The following is a 13,650-nucleotide window of genomic DNA, read 5'->3' on the forward strand; positions in this document are numbered from 1 at the left end:
CCTTCGCATCTCTCGCCCATTTTGTGAAGTACAACATGCTGAGAAGTGACAGCAGAGTGGACGACAGACGGAGGAAATGAGGTGCAACCTGTTCCACGGCGTCATAATCACGCCTTTCGTATCCAGCCTAACCTGTGAGAGGAGGAGGAGGAGGGAACAATCCGGGTTCACACGCGACGCTCCGCCACCATTCAGCCGACTCCAAAAATGGCTCCAAGTGCAACCAACGCGCTTTGAAGCCGGCAAGTGTGCATTGTTTGACGGGGGGGGGGCGACGTTCGGGGGTTTGAAGCGCTGCCAGAGTAAAGCTTACAGATTCAGTGCACGGCTCTGTCTGAATTACACTCTTTTCCGTGTTGGCCTTGGTAAACATGATACTCTTGTGAAGCGGAAAGCAGACGGGACGGAGAGGTCCAAATTTTGGGGGCCGAAGTCGACCCGGGTGAAGTTCAGGGGTTCAAAGCGAGGACAACGTCGCCTGGGAAACGACAAATGACAAAATCTAAAATGACAAACTAATCACCCGATCTTCATGAAACTTAAATGAGCAGCTTGGCCGACGAAGAACATGTTCAACTTGAAAGCAGATCAGAAAATCACAAAATACTACAGTGAGATTTTAAAATGCTTTGGCTGCAGAATTATAGAAAATGATTACAGCGTCAATGGTCAGGTGTGAACCTGCGTGAGTGGCATGTGTGAGACTGGTGGAATGTAATGTCTGGACCCCCCCTGTGAGCGTCCACTGGGTCCAAGCCACGTCCTGAAAATTCCTCACAACTTATCTAATCTGTGCTGCAGTGGGGGGGGGGGGGGCGCGATATGTCCCAAAACGTATTCACACATGCATCACTACCACGGCTATGGTGGTGATATTAACTAACCCTTTATGGCGCGGTGTCACGTCTTTGACTGACAAACAGCGACGTAATGAAGACCATCTGGCGCAGTAATGAAGGCCGCAGTGGGAATGAGATGTTTTAATTAATGGAAGCCACTCCATTAGCTCTGATGAGTGGCTTATCAGCTCCGGCTCATTATGCAAATGGGATTAAGATCGCCGAGCGGTCCGGCGTTATTATTAATGACCGAGACGTTGGGGCGCTTTGTTCAGAGTGACTTCCTTCAGACGGAGAAAAGCCGCCTCGCTGGCCACTCTCAGCGTCACGGACCAGTTGAACGTCGACGCCGTACAGCGAGGCAGCAGCTTTTTCGAGGTGACATCGCGTCCGCTTGGGGTAGCCGTTGATGCACGTTGGGCGTTGCAATGTTACAATATCATTTTAGCATCTTTTGAAGGCCTGAGCCGTGTAGGTTCGTAACATTCTCATAATATTTCCGATAGGCGGCTGATTTAAAAACATCTTTTTCATTCAGAGATGTCGACATTCACCAGGGTAAGCAAAACCGTGCGTCTTTTTTTTCTTCTTCTAATTAGGTTTAAACCACTTAAACTTCTTAGTTTATTTTTGTTTTGCCTTCTGCAAACTCCACTAATCAAAGTGTCAAAAGAGTTTTCCGACGGATACTCAAAATTCAGATTTCTTTTTGTTTAGTTTTTTCAACTTCTGTCCCCTTCATGTGCAGTAGTGGGTATATTTGGCTGTGCATCAAAGTGTGTACGTGAGTGTAATTGTGTGCGTGTGTATGTGTATGTGTGTGTGTGTGTGTGTGTGTGTGTGTGTGTGTGTGTGTGTGTGTGTGTGCGTGTGTATGTGTGTGTGTGTGTGTGTGTGTGTGTGTGTGTGTGTGTGTGTGTGTGTGTGTATAAGTGTGTTCACAATGGGTGGGGTAGTGCGGCTCTCTTTGACCCTCTGGCCATTAATCTCACTTGCTGTCAGAGTAATGGACACTGATGGACAGGATTGTGTTTGCTCACAAACACACGCACACACACACACACACACACACACACACACACACACAGATGCACACTGGTACCTCTAGGTGTTGAAAGCTCCAAATAGCTTCCCCTCCAAAATGCGCACAGTTACTCATTCACAGCAGCTGACGGCCATTCACTGAATAACGAGCACATGTGTGCGTGCGCGTGTGTGTGTGCGCGTGTGTGTGTGTGTGTTTATGAGCGGTTGCTGATCTCAGGTCAGCTGTCGCTCCCTCTGCTGGTCGGTCGTAGCAGTGGAACCCCTTTCCGGTCGGCCTCCACCTTTCCACCGTCCCAAAAGGTTTCTACAATTCTCCACGACATCTGTATGCTAAATATCCAGAGTCACAGTGGGGTTACCAACACAACCCCCCCCCCCCCCCACCCTTCCCCCCCCCACCACCACCACCAACCACGCCGCTTTGTCCAGCCTGCCTGCTCGCTTCCTCCACATTTCAAAGCAATTACTCCATGTTGATTTAGCTGTCATTGGGGGCATGTGTTGGAGCGTGATTTATAGACGCCTGCCTGGTGCCAGTTGACTCGCGATAAATTGCACAATATTCCGAAAAGGCTCATTTGCTTAGCGCTACATTAGGGGGCCGATGATTGCTACACAAAGCCATGTAAATGAGTTCTGAGAGGGGCCCCATCACTCAACATGTCATGTAGCCAATCCCATTATTATTTATGACTGGAGCGGGGCCGTGTTTCCTCAGAGGCCAGGCGAGGCTCATGTGTGTGTGTGTGTCCTGCCCTGTGAGAGAGAGAGAGAGAGAGAGAGAGAGAGAGAGAGAGAGAGTTATAAAGCCATATCTGTGTGCTGGGCAGGAAGAAGTCGGGCTGTTATCTGCTTCGAGGGGGCGAAGAGGAAAAGATGACCGACCAACTTGTTCGATCTTCCTCCTCTTCTCGTCTCTCACAGTCTTTGTGTCTCTCTTGTGATACACACACACATGGGACTCACACTCAGAGACATACATAACAAGCCAATAAACCCACAGACGTCCCCCGTCCCCCGTCCCCCCACCGAAAACAAAAGCCTCTTCAGTGCACGGACAATGGAGGAGATCAGTGCAGTTGGTTGTGTTTATTCACCCTTATCTCCGTCATGTCAGGGCCCGGCACGGAGAGACGGGGCCCCGGCGTCCGGGCCTTCAGCATCAGCCTCTTTCACGGTCGCTCAGACATGTCATAACAGCGCTACTTACATTCGCTGCTGTCAGACATGTCAGCTCTCCAAACCATAACAAAGATAACAGAGGCTGTGCTCTCAGATCCATCGCTCGGCAAGAGGATATGTGTGTGTATGTGTGTGTGTGTGTTGACATTACAGCTGAGCTGTTATTTGATCAGAACAGTGATGCGAGTGTCTTTGGTGATTAGGTGTAATCTGCTTTGCTCTGCTATGGTCTGCAGCTGGGTGGGAATGGCGTGTTGTTTGTGCGTGTTTGTGTGTGTGTAGCAGACCGGCAGAAATCGCACAAACAACAGTGCTTCCAATGAATATGGCGCATTGTAGATAAACCGGGCAAAAGCCACTGCTGCTTGTGAAAAGCAACATTCAAAGATGTCCCTTGTTCCGCCGGCCGGGCGAGGGTCAAGGTGCTCGTTAAAGGCGAGGCCGGCGTTTTGTCCGCTCGGCCCCCTCATAAATTCCCCGGCCCTCTGCAGAACCCTTCTTCAGTGGATCACTTAGTTCATTACTTTAGACGGATCCCACTCACTGTGGCCTTAAAGCTCGGGTTTGTGACTTGAGTGAAACACTATTTATTTTCCACCATCGGAGTCGACATGGGCTACATTTCATATCGGGCTTTGCTTTTATGTGGATTATAATTGGTGGAATTATGGATACTTTTGTTATTATGATAATACAAACATAATGGTGGCGCAATTAAACACTTGGCATATTTTTACTCTGCATATTTTGAGCATCTGGACTGGTTGCTGCTACCGGTTGGTTTTGCTCATTTGTGGTGCCCTGATTGTGTTTATTTGTAACATCCACTCTGACTTTGTGTCTCTTTAATGACTTAAATACCTATAATGTACAGCTTGAATAGATGAGTCAAATCTAGTTTCAAACTTTAAAGTTTGAGTTATGAACTTAACGCAGATAATATTTGGAGCTTACACATTCAAAACATGGATTTGCGAGATCCATCCAAATCGGTGCAGGACTGCAAGTTAAAGCATTTTCAGCTGTTCTCACATCATCCGTTAGTCCATTGACTCGCTCCCTTCTTCCTCTTTTTCTCTCTCTCGCGCTTGCTTGCTTCTCTTATGTCCTTCACTGCACCTCCCCTTCTCCTCCTACTCCTCTCCACTGGAGCTTTTTGTTTTTTAACGGATGAGTTATTGACTTAAGCAGGGCCAATTAATCAGGGTGTAATGGGGCAGCGGGGAGGCCCAGGGAAGCCATGCATCATGAGCCAGAGATGAGCTCTGTCAGCCTGCTCATGCAGCCCTCCTCAATCACTCCCACATTAACGCCACGGAGAGACGGGGGAGCAGGAGAGACAAGGAGCGAGAGATGGGGATTGGGAAGGAGACACGGGAAAAGAGGAGAAAAAAAGTGTGCGCATATGGAGGATGAAGCAAAGTAAGACACTGACTGAGAAGGTGTGAGTTGGTGAGAGACCACACGCAGCGCGGACTTCTTGCACCGCCCAGAGACAATCAACCATGTCTTTTTGCAGCTGCGTGTCTCATCTGAACTTACCACAGGTGAGTGTGTGTGTGTGTGTGTGTGTATGTGTTGTCTTACTCAGTTAAGACCAAACAAAGCTTACAACTAAACCAAAATCTCAACACGCAAATATCCTGTACTCAGAGTCCTGAGTGCTTAATGAATGTGAGCTATTCATCAACATGGTTGCAATTGAATTAATAAATTAAATTTTAAATTTGAAAAAGGAATATATAGTTATTAATAAGCTGTATTTGATGAATACATACATACATGCTGCTAATTAGTAGGAGCCAACAATTGAAAGTACTTATTCAACAACTATGATTTTAATTTAAGTGTGGCTCATTTGTGTATTTCTACATTTGTATACTTCAACATATATATATATATATATATATATAAATGCATTTATTTGTTATTTAAAATAAGCAAATAAGCACAACGCGCACAAAGTTACCAAACAGGACGCTTCAATATTTCCTTCCCCTTTCAGGCTTTACTCAATGGCCCATGCATGTGTTTTTTTGATTATCAATACAACCCATCAGATTTCAATAGTAGCCTGTGCCAAGGCGGTGCCCCCCCCCCTCTCGCCCCCCTCACGGGGCAAATGCAGCACTGCTACTGTGAGTTCATGTAAAATTCATTGTCAGACACATTTGACTTGACAGCCTGATTGACTTATCTGACTTCCATTGGTTGAGCCTTTCCAAATATCACCGACGCGTGTCAGTCAATGGCTTTAGCTGTGAGTCACATCCTAATCCCCCCCGCCACCACACTGCTACACCAGAGTAAAATATCCACTTAACATGCCGTCCATCACTTTTATCTCCTTCAGCTAGTCCTCGCCGTCTTTTCTGTCCGTCTGAGTCTCTCGTGATGGAAGCTGACGTATCGCCTCTTAAAGTATCACTTTTTTTTTTTTTTTTTTTTTCTGCCGTGAAATCAAGGACAGGATGTGAGTCAGAAACATAATATCTGCCACTCTGCACCATTAATGCATACATTTTTAATGCATCCGTCAAAAGTGTTGATCTCCTGACGGTCACGTGTTCTGCCCGCTGACCTTCAAAAAGGTGGTCCCACAACAGCCTTTGTAGTTTGTGATTCATGTGATCAATGATCACAACTTCACTCTGGGCCCCCCCCTGTGAGACTCTGGCAGCGTTGGAGAGAATACTGATCTTTGTAGTGAGTGCTGCGAAGCCAGAACACAAGTTCAGCAAAGTAAAAAAAAGTAAATGTTTCCCCCCGGAGTGGAGGAAATCTGGTGTCTGGTGGCGTCTGCAGTGTTGTTGCCTGGGGGGGGGGGGGGGGGGTTAAAGTGAGTTGCCAAGCTGAACTTGAGAGAGAACAGTAAAGACAAAGGGGGAGAATTTGAAGAACAAACGACTGTCACAAAATTCTTCTTCTTCCCCCGTCCTCTAAAACTCTTTTTCCATCCCTATTAGTTTGTTTGTGCAGGTCTTTTCTTAATCTTTTGAAACATGTCAAAAGGATCCTTTCACATGCGACAGGCCGCAAAGTCGGGGGTTTGCAAGCGTTACCGTGCTTTACTCCTTTTTTGATCGGTTACTGATTTAATCACTGAAGATGCTGGAAACGATGTAAAAGCGACGTGCTGGAGACGGACATGCTCTGTGGCTGAGATGAGTGAGAAAGGGCCACAACAGCTGAGCCGAAGCCGATGGATCCCCATGGAAACGGCAGGCAGAGTTTGCACAGGTCGGCCTGCGGATGCCGAACTGAATCATTTGAAATACTTAATTTAGTGGGAAACAATCTGATTTTCTTAAAATGCAAAAGACTGATCCATTGAAGTATAAATGATAAGGGGCGACGTGAAGACTAAAGAACAAACACGGCATAACAACATAACATCTGATTTCTCCGTGTATGGAGGCCCAACTGGTATCACCTTTTGCATCTGTGAGTGGGCAAATGTGTGTGTGTGTGTGTGTGTGTGTGTGTGTGTGTGTGTGTGTGTGTGTGTGTGTGTTGTCAGTATGCACATCGACAGGAAACAGAGCTGAGAGGGTTGATTGGGCCCTCGCATACGGAGCGGGTGACATGAGGAGACTGGTTGTTGTTATGGTGCCCCGAGGCGGACTGGAAGACATGTTTTGACATGCGGCCCTTAACTCCCATAATCCAGCTTGATCTGACCGCACTGCACAGCCAAACAACGTACTGCATGTGTCAATTTACCATAACAGGCATGAACATATTGAGAAATAAATGCAACAGACCTCACTGCAGGCAGACATGGTCAACAGCACTTTGGGATTTACGTCTGATAAATTAACATTTGTCAATTGTCACCGAGCTCTGAGCGAATATTTTCGTATTCAATTTGTTAAAGCGCAGAAAAAAACTCTTAAATCCCAATCGTGTTGTGAGTCATTTTGAAGTATATTATTTTTCAACGTGTAATCCCTGTTTCTGAATGATTTTATGACAACAATCATCAATGTTCCTCATCACAGGTGCTGAAGGTTTATGCACACAATATGGAATGAAAGCATTGGAGCAAATGTGTAATTGCACGTGCATCTGCGTTGGTGCGTAACAGCCGACTGGTTCGGGTCGTGACGTCTATGTTCTACCGCTCATGTTACATATGACTGTGTATGACGCTATAGAGACCTTAAACTTGGTCAGTGGCTTTGGTGATTGTTGCTCATGCCAATCAGCCCCACGCTGTTAGCTCTCTCCACCTGAACTCGCCAGCTTACTGCACAAACACAAAAGGGAAATGAATGAATGTGAAAGTGCTCTGCGTTACATGTCAAAAGCTCCACTGAGGTGCCATCAGTTCACAAATGAGTGTCACCTTTAGCCTCTGTTTGTCATGCAAAGTGAACTTATTTATGTTCCCCCGACACGGATCTTAATGATGGCATACACTTTAATGCACCTTTAGACACACATTTAGGTGTGTGTGTGTGTGTGTGTGTTGATGTTTACGGCAGTGATTTAATCTACAATTATTGTCACTGCAGTAAAGAAATTGATCATAAACCATACAGGTATGACACGATATAAACATAACTGGAAAATGATAAGATATGTCTCTTGTTGCTGCCTACATATTTCTGTAATAAAGTCCCACAGGGGACAGTGGAAGGGGCGGGTCTTACCTATACAGGTAGAGGTAAAAAAAAAGTATTTATTTATTGTTTCCTTTTCCAGTTTCCCACACCCACACATCTACACACATGTGTACTGCCCCATCCTCCACTCACCCAACCCTGCCCCTCTGTGTCTCTGGTGGTGCTTTAAGGGTGATGTCGAGTGACACATTTAAGCGGGAGCTGTCAACCCTGTGTATGTACCACTGAATGGCACAGCCACTGAGCGCATGCGACAGGCGAAAACACACACACACACACACACACACACACACATATCCTACCCTCCATTACTGTGTTACCACAACACTGTTTAGTTTGTGCTCTTAAAGCACCACACGCGCACAGACAGACACAAACACATGCTCTATAGGTAGTAAGTGCATACTGGCGTACAGACATGCAGACATGCAGCATTGACCTGCAGCATGTTATTTGGTCCTTGCTTGTGTGTGTGTGTGTGTGTGTGTGTGTGTGTGTCTGCTTTGAAAAAACATCCTCTGCCATCACCCTCTTTCTATTAGTGATTAGATCTTTTCTCACCCTTCTCTCAGACATGAAGCCGTCAGCGCTGAGTTCACTGGGCCAAAAGTGAGGAGAGGAAGAAGAAGGAGAAAATGCGGAAGAAAAAAAAAAAAAAAAAAAAAGAAGCGTGGAGCGTGATGCTCGGCGCTGTCAGAGATCTCTTCTGCCTCCCTGACGTTTGGATTTACACATCTCATTTTCCTGAGTGACAAAGTACATAAACACACGCTTCAAGTCAAGGAGCTTGGCAAGCTGCTGTCCTCCAACACACACACACACATACTCACAGCCCTTGTGCTGTGGCGTTTTGGATGAATTTAAGGACGGGAAGGAGGATGTGACATCTTTGATCCACGGAGCTCTATCTTACTTCTCTGGCTGCTGGTGATGAGCGATGACTCAAGTCAGATGGGGGATTTTATATTATTTTTTTCCATTTGGAGCGTTGCAGATGCTGGTAATGTGGGGGCGGGGGGGAAATGAGGGGGGCGGGGGGGGGGGGTGTTAGCCGCAGGCTGTCTTTGTCCTACATAGGACTTCTCCAAGGCTCCCACTAAACTGTGCGCGCGCAGGAAGTGGCTCCAACCGGTGTCCCTCATCGGCGTCTCGTCTCCTGCCGCCCGTCAGGCCGCGTTGACAGGTCAAATGATGAGGTGACACACACCTGTCAGCGCTGAGCCTGACGCACACACACACACACACACAAACACACACAAACCGTTGCACAGGAAAAAATAACTTGCAACGTGGACACAAACACACTCTTACATGTTTGAAACACCTGCCCAGGGTGTGGTGTCTTTTTGCACAGCAGTGTGTGTGCGTGGGCGTGTGTGTGTGTGTGTGTGTGTGCTTGTGCGTTGCAGTTCGAGTGCACCTGAGAGCCCAGTTTCATCTTTGTTTGTTGCTGGATTATTCCGGCTCTGTTTCCCGTACTGCTGAGCTTATACATCACCTGCAGGTCTATTACACATTGCAGCAGTCTGACTGTATACAAAGTGCATAATAAAGCTGTCAAAGTTATAAAGAGGGTGGCGGAGCTCTGAACACAACTTGGCACAGTAAAGTTTGTTGGACTGATATAAAGGTTATTTTAAATGTTGGGCCAATGTTGGCATTTAATGAAGACAGAATATCAGCTTGACTTAATTTAATAAACGTTTCTTCTCTTTTTACACAAGAGTCTTAAGAAGTGAAGAAAGACACCGGCGCTAGCGTGCGAAAGACTATGGCTCGGCTTTTAATACAAACAAAACAAGTATAAGTATGTGACCTGTTCCCTTAGGGTTGCAATGCGGACACAGAGGCAAATATGCCGATCAGTTGCATTGTGGGAATTGTAGGATGAAGCACTTCAGGACTTTTGTCAATTGATCTGGCTTTAATGATAATGCCGCTGTCTCTGTCCACTCTAAATGTCCAAAACAATATCTGTTTTTGACATATTTCATTTCACATCGACCTTCATTTCATTTTATTTTATTTTAACAATCACATACTGCTTTAAAGCCAGTAGAAACTTATTGGAAGCTTTAAAGCTTGAATGTGTAGTCCGGATGCATCGTATAATACTCATAAATGTCCTTGTGGTGTGCTGAAAACATTGAGATGGAATATTAAAGAGTAATATATATTCAGGCTTAACCAGGGAAAAGCCACCGTAGTATCTATAAGGAATACCCACATTATGAAAGAAATGGAACAAAACAATAAATAGATGGACTGTGAGTCACCGGTCGCTTTCAGAACATTGGACATGAAAGCGGATTTACTGAGTGTCCTTTTATATTTGTTATCGGCATAATAAAAATCGCCCACCTCGCCGTGCCCCCCCCCCCATGGAAACGTGAAGAAATGAAGATGTACCGTTCACTCTGCAGAACGCCGCTGTGATGAGAGGAAGAAAAGATGACATTTCTTGCAGAGGTGGAGGGAAACACCGGTGATGCAGACATTGGGCTTTAAAAGTGGACCAGAGAGACATAAAATAATATGAGCACACATAAAGGCCGCGATACTATATACATGTATCCTTTCCTCACCTGTTTCTGTTTATCTTGCACATTCCGGCCTCAGACTCACTGCAACGTGGCACTTTAAACCAGGCCGTCCTGGAAAAAAAGGAATTTTTATTCCCACAGCCCCACTGGTGCATAGGGGACATTTCTCTTCACTAACATCAACGCTCTCTGTGTGTGTGTTTTATTTGTCTTTTTGGTGAAAACTACAGTGTCTGTTTTGGAAAAATGGACTGAGCCTCTATTAAAAATGAAGCTAAACACGTGTGACGTGTACTTAAAGATTCATGGATTACTTTAACATTTACAGTATATTCACAGTTGGAACCAATGGGTTTGATGCCGTTAGCGGTGCAGGTTTGACATGCAAACTATTCATGATACATATTCTCGGTTCAGATAAATCGTGTTATTTGGCTGCTCGAGGTGGTTATGAATTAAAAGTCCTGAAAGATTTGCACTTTGTCTTCCGAGCTGGGTCCAAATCCAGGCTGCGGTGAAGGAGAAACGTCATTCATGACGCCGGCATGAAAGAGAAAGTTCATCATCTTCTGCACACGTTGTTGTTCTTCATAGACGGCCTCTGTGCTGGTTGCTGTCCATGATAATCAGTGTGTTTGCGCTGAACACTGATAAAACATTACAAACGCAATGGAGGGAACACGTGTTTTTTCAGTGTGACTTTTATGCTTGTATCGTAGTGCACAGTGTTTCCCATGAAGCAATCCCTCCAAAACACACACACACACACACACACACACACACACACACACAGCGTTCATTGAGTGAGTATGTGTGTGTGTGTGTGGGGTGACAGAATGCCTTAATTATGGATTAATTGTGTCATTAGCAGGTTTCTGCTGTTGCCACCACATTGGGCCTGTCAAGGTTAATTACTGGAACACGTTTATTTGCTGTCAGCCACGGCCGCGAGCTGTCACTTCCATGGAAACACACACACACACACACGCTGTTCACTCAAACAATTCACAGTGCACCTCAAACCAATCTCTGCTTATGGGCAACAGGCTCTTTTGGCAGTAGAGGTCAGCATAGCTTTTATTTGTTATTGATGTGTATGTCACTTTTTATTTTTGTGTACCACAGATAACGGTAGTTGAAATAGCATAATTCACACGCCTATTTGTTGGGGACAGTTATGGGTTAAATATAACAACATATCACATACTAAGCTACTGTAACAGCAACACAACAGAATGTGAGATCCATGAAGGCACTTACAATATAAAAGAAGTTTATTGAAGTGTAAAATGCACTTTTTGTTTGAAAGCGGAAGAAAGATGTTTAATTTCTCAAAAGTCACACAACACAATAAGTTTCTTAGTTTAAAATAAGTTTATTTACAAGTAGATTATCTATTGTTTGTGTGTCTTTCACAAAAGACATGCCTGACACAAATTTTGTTTGATTGATTTCATGTATTATTTATTTAGGTGTTTAGTAGATTTAGTCAAATCAATGATCTTCAATTTTCTTCATTTTGTGTTCCATAAGATGAGTAATTAGTCAAACTTTTAAGGGATAAACGCAGAGTGGAATATTTAATTACAACCTTTAGTTTGCACCGAAACAGGCAGCTTAAAATTATTTAACAGATATTAAACCAATGTATTAGGAGTCCGAGGACTTTCCCAGAATATTAAAAAAACAACATAAAAAGAACCTGAAAATAAGAAAGATGAAAGAAAGTAAGCGGCAGCAACAGAAAGCCGGCACGGCGGCTTTGATTGATTTGAGCTGTAATCTCCTCACTAACTCATCTCCAGACATCTTTTTCCATCTCCACCAGAGTCTGTCCATTAAATCCCAGTCGCGCAGCCGAGGAGACACAAAACAGTCGTCAGCCTGTCGGCCCTCGGACGGACCGCGAGGCCCAATGACTCGACCACCACTGCCTCCAGTGAACATAGTTACGCCAGACCAGTTTCTGACGTGGGTGACAAGGTGCTCCACCTGCTCCACCCAGCAAGGGCGCAGCGAACGTGGACGGAGGTCGCCATCTAGGGCACAAACCGGGAATCACATGGGCGCCTGCACAGGTGGTCTGAACGTAAACCCTACATTGACCTGGTAGGAGCTGTAAGCTCTTTTTTGTAGGGGTCATTTTATGGGGTTTTGCACTTTAGAGCTATTTAAGATGGTAGGATTAAAAAGAAATCAGTTGGTCATAATCAGAGGTCTAAAAGTAAAGTTATAGAAAAGTATCCTATAACAACATTACATGATCGATATATAGAGACTACACATTTAAACTATAAAATCATAGTTTGGATTGCCATTTAAAATAAATGAGTATTTTGAGAAAGTCCTAAAATCTTTCATGGTATAGTCGCTAATGGTCAATTTGGTACATTTTGACAGAGCGCTTACATTTTAACCGGAAAAATGTTTTTCCAGCCTTTACGGCACTCATTCAGTACGCAGAAAAAATTCGATCATGTGATGCTCCTCAGCCAATCAGGTACATGCATTTAAGATGACATGACACATGAATTTGAAGCTGCGGGTAAATTTAGTTAAATTCTTAAAAAGATTACTCGTCTTAACATGTTTTTACCACATTGAATAATTGAAGATTCAACTTATATTTGCAACAAAACAAAACGTTTTTTTTAAAGATACAACCTTCAACACATAATCCCATGCAAATGTTTTTTTTGAAAGGGTTTGATTTAAATCTTCATCATGAGATGAGAAACAACAAAAAACAAAACAACGTGGTTTATGTGCATTAGCATTTTTAATTGGACAAAGCAAGAAAACATTGATTACAGTAGCAGAGTCATCAGTTGTCACGGCCAACACCTTCCTCAACAAAAGGGTCTGGAAATGGCTGTAGGCACTGCCCAATTAAAAAGTATCTCGTCAGCTAAAAGAAACCAGCTCTATAAGGCAACAGTTCAAATGTAGGCCTCCTCAATTCTCTGGCAAAAAAGAGCAAGTGTAAAGGTTGAATCCACTCATTTTTTTTTATATAAAATACTGGCGTTTCAATAGATATTTAAAAACCATCATAAGTGTCCGACACGTTCATCCTTTAAAATTTGAATTGTGTTACATTTTAAGTTGTCACAGCATGGCGATGCCGTTTTATCCCTGCATGGAAGAATTGTGTGTTCCACTGTCACATTAGATAGTGCCACTCCGCTACGCTCAATGTTTGGAGTTAACTGTCAAGTTATCAAAAAAAAAAAAAAAAAGAAAAGAAAGCAAGCACCCACAGTTAACAGTAGCATTTTACTTACATAGTTTCAAATGAATTAATGGTTATTTACATGTGGCGAAAAGATTTGAGGCTGTCCGAAAGATATGAAGGAGAAATGGAATGCAAAAAGGAAAAAAAAAAAAAACGCTCTTGAAGTCAAATTTGTC

This window comes from Pungitius pungitius, chromosome 5 (assembly GCF_949316345.1).
Source record: "Pungitius pungitius chromosome 5, fPunPun2.1, whole genome shotgun sequence".
NCBI lineage: Eukaryota > Metazoa > Chordata > Actinopteri > Perciformes > Gasterosteidae > Pungitius > Pungitius pungitius.